The sequence below is a fragment of the Arachis ipaensis genome, chromosome B02, assembly GCF_000816755.2.
Source record: "Arachis ipaensis cultivar K30076 chromosome B02, Araip1.1, whole genome shotgun sequence".
In the NCBI taxonomy this organism is placed as follows: Eukaryota; Viridiplantae; Streptophyta; class Magnoliopsida; order Fabales; family Fabaceae; genus Arachis; species Arachis ipaensis.
Genome location: NC_029786.2, coordinates 26,309,687 through 26,315,686, shown reverse-complemented (window position 1 = coordinate 26,315,686; position 6,000 = coordinate 26,309,687). Strand labels below are relative to the sequence as shown.

Below are 6,000 nucleotides of genomic sequence, written 5' to 3'. Positions count from 1 at the left end.
TATGATTTACCGGCTAACCGATCAAGCATTTGATCGATAAATGGTAGTGGAAAGTGGTCTTTTCTTGTGGCCGCATTCAATCTTCGGTAGTCTATGCATACTCTCCAAGAATTCTGCACTCTTGTTGCTATGAGTTCACCACTTTCGTTTTTTATTGTTGTCACTCCGGACTTCTTTGGCACTACTTGGACCGGGCTTACCCATTCACTATCCGAGATAGGATAGATGATGTCCGCCTCAAGTAGCTTAGTGACTTCTTTCTTCACCACCTCAAGAATGGTTGGGTTAAGTCTCCTTTGAGGTTGTCGGACCGGTCTTGCTCCTTCTTCGAGAAATATGCGGTGCTCGCATACTTGGGGGCTTATTCCCACTAGATCCGCCAAACTCCACCCAATTGCTCTTTTGTTTTTCCTCAATACATTTAGCAATTTTTCTTCTTGTTGAGGAGTTAACTCTTGTGCAATTATCACGGGTAGCTTTTGGGCTTCATCAAGGTATGAATACCTTAAGTGAGGTGGTAGTGGCTTCAATTCCATCTTCTTGTCATTTCTTGAAGTTTGCGTTTCCGGATGGTTTGTATGGTGTGTGGTGTTTAGTTCGCTCGACTCTTCATTTGCTTCTTTGACCATGCACTTCTCATCTAATTTTGCAAGATGCACTTCGGCTACTATGTTATCGATTGGGTCACACCGAAATAGGGAATGGTTCTCCGGTGGATGCTTCATTGCTTCCTCTAAGCTAAAGCTTACAATTCTTCCATCAATTTCAAATGAGTAGTTCCCCGAGTAAGCATCAAGCTTAAATCTAGAAGTTCTCAAGAAGGGCCTTCCAAGTAGGATAGAGGATGCTCTCTCAGTTTCGCTTGACGGCATTTCAAGGACATAGAAGTCAATCGGAAACACCAACCCCTTTATATTCACCAATACATCTTCCGCAACACCCGCTACGGTTATTATGCTTTTATCCGCTAGGACAAATCTTGCCGTCGACCTTTTTAGTGGGGGCAAGTTCAATACCCGGTAGACGGAGAGCGGCATGATGCTAACACATGCTCCGAGGTCACACATACAATCTCTAAATTAAACTCCATTGACGGTGCAAGTGACCATACAAGGGCCCGGGTCATCACACTTCTCCGGTAATGTTCCCATCAAAGCGGAAATAGAACTCCCCAATGGAATGGTTTCCAATTCAAGAATTCTATCCTTGTTTATGCATAAATCCTTGAGGAATTTGGCATATCTAGGAACTTGATGGATGGCATCAAAGAGGGGGATGGTTACCTCAACTTTCTTGAACATTTCTACCATTTTGGGGTCGAGTTCCATGCGCTTTTTAGCTTTCTTTGCAAGTGTTGGAAATGGAAGTGGTTGAGCAATTTCTTCTTCCAAGGTTCTTTTGGCCTTGGTTGTCTCCCGTGTTGGTTGGGCTTCATCCTCAACTATGGTTTGTGGTGTCTCCTCTTCCACTACCTCTTCTATATCTATTCTCTCTTCCTCTTGGGCGGTTGTGATAGGACTTGAGTCCTTTGCTTCCTTTTCTTTTAGTTGTGTACCGGATCTAAGGGTGATGGCATTGATGCCCCCTTTTGGATTTGGTTGAGGTTGAGATGGAATGACGCTTTGGATAGGGTCTTGTGCGGGAAGCCCGTGAAACTTGGGTAGGAGGTTGATCAAAGCGGTCTTCAATTCAAAGTTCGCATTCAAATTGGGGTGAGTTACATGAAGGGGTTGAAGGACATAATCCGGTGCACCCGCTTCCTTGATGGTAACTCTCCTTGGAGCGTCCATGGTATTAGTACCTAAAACAAAAGAAGAATTGTTAGTGAGATTGATGGGAGTATGATTAATGCCTTCTTTGAGTGACGGTTCAATGTTCACTTCTAGTAAGGTGGTTGAGGTGGTGAAAACCTCTTCACCTTTTCCAGATCTTAGCCGCCTCCGAGCTTGTCTAATATGAAACAAAGTTCGTTCTATTTCCGGATCAAAAGGGGTTAAGCTCGGATTCGGTTGTGAACGCGTCATGCAATGAAGGGGAAATGGAATTCATTGTAACGATGAGGAGTTAGTCAATTGAGTAGTTTACAATAAAGTGCAACTATGTACATATATACACGCTTAATCCAAAACAATAACATGGCACACTAAGCAAGTTCCCCGGCAACGGCGCCATTTTGACAAATGAATTTTTGCCGGTATAGAAATTATCAAATGATCAATCGTAGTATAGTCTAGACCGACGCAAAATCCTTCATCAAACAAATCTACAATCTATATCCGAGAGTACTAGTCTCCCGAGTCGTTCTCCCTAGGAATTGCCAAAGTGTGCATCTTATTGATTTAGTAAGCCTTGTTGGAATTCTTTGAAGGTTTTAGCAAGGTAATGAGAAACAAACAATCAATTATCAAAAGACTTGGCTTAGGGTTGGCATTAGAAATTCTATCCTTATAGCCCATTCAATGTTGATAACAATTAGGCCTTGCTCCATTTAGTTATCCCCTAGGTATAGAGGGAGGTCAAATGAAAGCAATCAACTTGAGTCACAAGTCCTAGCTTCACCTTATGGGAAGCTAGCTTTAGTGCACTCCAAGCCAACTAGCAATCCCTAATTCCAAATCAACTATTGATACAACTATTCAACTTCTTCCAAGGACCAAACCCTATGCCAAGTGTGAAAATTCTACTCCATGGCTAGTGTTGTCATTTTATCAAACATGTGATGAGCAAGAAGGAAAGTCATAGTAAAATGAGAAGAAAAGTCAAATTGAAAGTGTTGCAACACAAAGATCTAACAACAAGTCTCAAAGAGTAGCAATGAAAGTCCAAAATAGAGACAAAATCCAAAATTACAAAGTTGAATTCTAGATCTATGAGAATTGATCAATTGCATCTACTACTTGAAATTGGAGAAGAAAATCTATGATATGAACAAAGTGGAGTGAGAATTGTAGTGGATCTCACCAAAAAGTCATTGAAAATTCAGAAATTAGATGAGGATGAACCCTAGTGAAGCTTGGAATCTCCCTCTTCTTCTCCCAAAAAGTGTAACTAACTCTCCTCTCTCCCAATATCTAAATCTAGAAAATGAACTAAAAAATTGTCCTTAACCCTTGCTCCTTTGGTCTTCTTAAGCTTTTCCCGCCAAGGCGTTTCCCCAAAAGTGGGATTCTTAACTACCTCCACGCCTAAGTCACGTGACTTCTTAAAAATCATATTCGCAAATCGGCGCGCACGCGCAAGGTACGCGCACGCGCCGTTGAAGCGTCTTGTAATGTGCGCGGGGGCGTGATGTACGCGTGCGCGCCCATGAAGATCCTGGCTTAGCCGCTTCTCAAGCCGGCTCTTGGCTTTGGCTCCACGTTGCCCTATCCACGCGGGCGCGCAAGGTGCGCGCACGCGCCCATGCAGAAATTCCCAAAGCTTAATCCTCATGCTTCCTTCCTTTGTACCCGTCTTCCTCCTCTCTTTCGGTCCATTCCTACTCTATATCCTGAAACCACTTAACACACAAGTCACGGCATCGAATGGCATCAAGAGAAGATTAGAAATGTATCTATTTTAGTGCGAAATAAGCATGTTTTCATTCATGAGGCGAAACTAGGAAAGGAATGCAAAATCTTGTATTTTCATATAGAAAGTGTGTGGAATCATTGATAAAACCCCTGAAATCATCACAAGATAAACCCTCAAATTGGGGTTTGTCAGTGTGCTCAATGTTGTATCTATTTCTTACACAACCAAATCTAGAGAAATCTTCAAACAAGTAATCCCAATTAGGCATAAACAAATTCTCTCACTCTCTGAACATGAAAACAGACATGTACATTGTGCTTTCATACAGAAGAAGAAAAAGGGTTCTAGACAAAATTATGTACTTACATAAGATAGAGGGACCCTGTGTTGTGTTGTGGCAGATTCATGCTGCATGCAGATTGCAGAGCTTTCCTTCATGGAGTGCTTGTTGTGCTGTGTGGAACAAGAGTTCATCTTAATGAGTTAGTTCCATGGCTGTTGATGGTGGTTGTGAAGTGGAATCCAGAAGGCATTACATAACATAATATAATGATGAATATGAAAAAGGCATTAGCTCATAAAGGAGGGAACAATCTACAAAATAAAGTGCCTTTCTTTACTCTTAACTTTCTTCATTAAAGGCAAACTGCACCTATGACTCTTTTGATTACACAGTCAACACTTTCAGTGAGTTTTTTGAAAATCTGTAATTTTGTAGTGCTCTTCATATAATTCTATGCAAGTATGCAATTTCAAGGGTGAGAAATTTAGATAAGATTTTTAACTTCTAGTATAAAATAAGTGCTTTTTCAATCAATCCTGCAGCACTCTCTATCCAACAAAAGTGTCTTTTTAGCAACATATTTGTCATTTGAGAATTCTAAAGTGATGCTACTAGCTAATTCTATCTAATTGTTCCCTTCACTAAGTATTTTCATTGACTTGTTATGAGAATAAAAGAAAGGCAGAGAGAAAACAAAGGGAGGCAAACAAAGGATGGAAGAGAGAAAATGGTGGATAGTTAAAGAGCTTTTATAGGAAACTATTTTATTTATAGAAGTTAGGAAACTATATAAATGAGTAAAATCAAAATGTATTCAATCTAAATAAAATCAAAGGAATTCACATATCCATAGCAATTATTCATTTTCTTTCTTTTTTTTCTCTTTAGTAATTATATAGCGAGTGCATTATTGTGAGTAGTGTTTAATTTCATATTACTTTGTAGCTATTAGAAGTCAAAATTCCGCTGCAGACTCAACAATTGGTATCAAGAGCCAACATTATATTATTCATTATTTGAGTGGTAAAATTCAATTTTGAATATAATGGCTTCTACTAGTAGTAATGTCAAAGTAGGCAAATATGAAATCGAGAAGTTCAATGGGAAAAATAATTTTTCCTATTGGAGGATGCAGATGAAAAATCTGCTTATATCACAAAAGTTACACAAGGCACTAGCGGGAAAAGAGAAAAAGCCGGAAGGAATGGAAGATGAGGATTGGGAAGAATTAGATCTTGAGACACGGGCTGCAATAATCTTATGCCTTGAGAGGGATGTTGCTTTCTTGGTGAATGAAGAAGCAACTGCAGCAGGCGTCTAGTTAAAGTTAGAGAGTAACTTCATGACAAAGACTCTAACTAACAGGATCTACTTAAAATCCAAATTGTATACATGCAAGATGGAGGAAGGCACCTCATCCGAGAATATATCAATAAGTTTGATAGGATCATATCAAACTTAAAGGATATAGATGTGAAGGTTGATGATGAAGGCCAGGCACTCATATTGTTACTTTCATTACCGAAGTCCTATAAAAATCTGGTGCAGACATTGATGCTGGTGGGTGACACTCTGACCATGGATGAGACGAGGGCATCACTTTTAGCAGATGATCTACGTAAGGTTGCTACAAGTGTAATGTCATCTTCAAATGGAAGAGAGTATAATGATCAAGCACAAGGATTGTTCGCGGCTAGAGGAAGGACTAATGAAAGAGGAAAAGGTAATAAGCGTGGAAAGTCTAGGACAAAATCTAGACCTCACGCGGAGAGAACATGCTTTAAATGTGGTGAAGCTGGACATTTCAAAGCAAATTGTCCAATTAAGAAGATAGCTTTCAAGAAACAGAACAACGACAACCCAAAAGAAAAGCAAGAAGCAAGCTACGTCTCAAATGATGAGGAAGATTGTTACTCTGTGACAGAACAATCTTATGAAATCTTCGATAAGTGGATTCTTGATTCAGGAGCCTCTTACCATATGTGTTTAAATAGGAAGTGGTTTACTACCTATGAAAGCATAAATGGTGGCACAGTTTTAATGGGCAATGATCATGCTTGTAAAACTGTGGGGTTGGGTACTGTAAGAATCAAGATGCATGATGGTGTCGTAAGAACCTTAAAGGATGTGAGACATATTCCAGACTTGCGGAAAAATCTGATCTCCATAGGTTTGTTGGAGAAAAATGGTTGCAAAATAGTTGC

At 39.9% G+C, this 6,000-nt stretch overlaps 1 long non-coding RNA gene across 1 annotated transcript in view; it reads right to left on the bottom strand.

The window, feature by feature from the left end:
• Positions 1-4,090, bottom strand: part of LOC110268792 — an 11,006-nt gene extending 6,916 nt beyond the window's left edge. The window contains exon 1 of the long non-coding RNA XR_002357262.1: positions 3,880-4,090. This is a non-coding gene — a long non-coding RNA (uncharacterized LOC110268792). The remainder of the gene's footprint in view (positions 1-3,879) is intronic.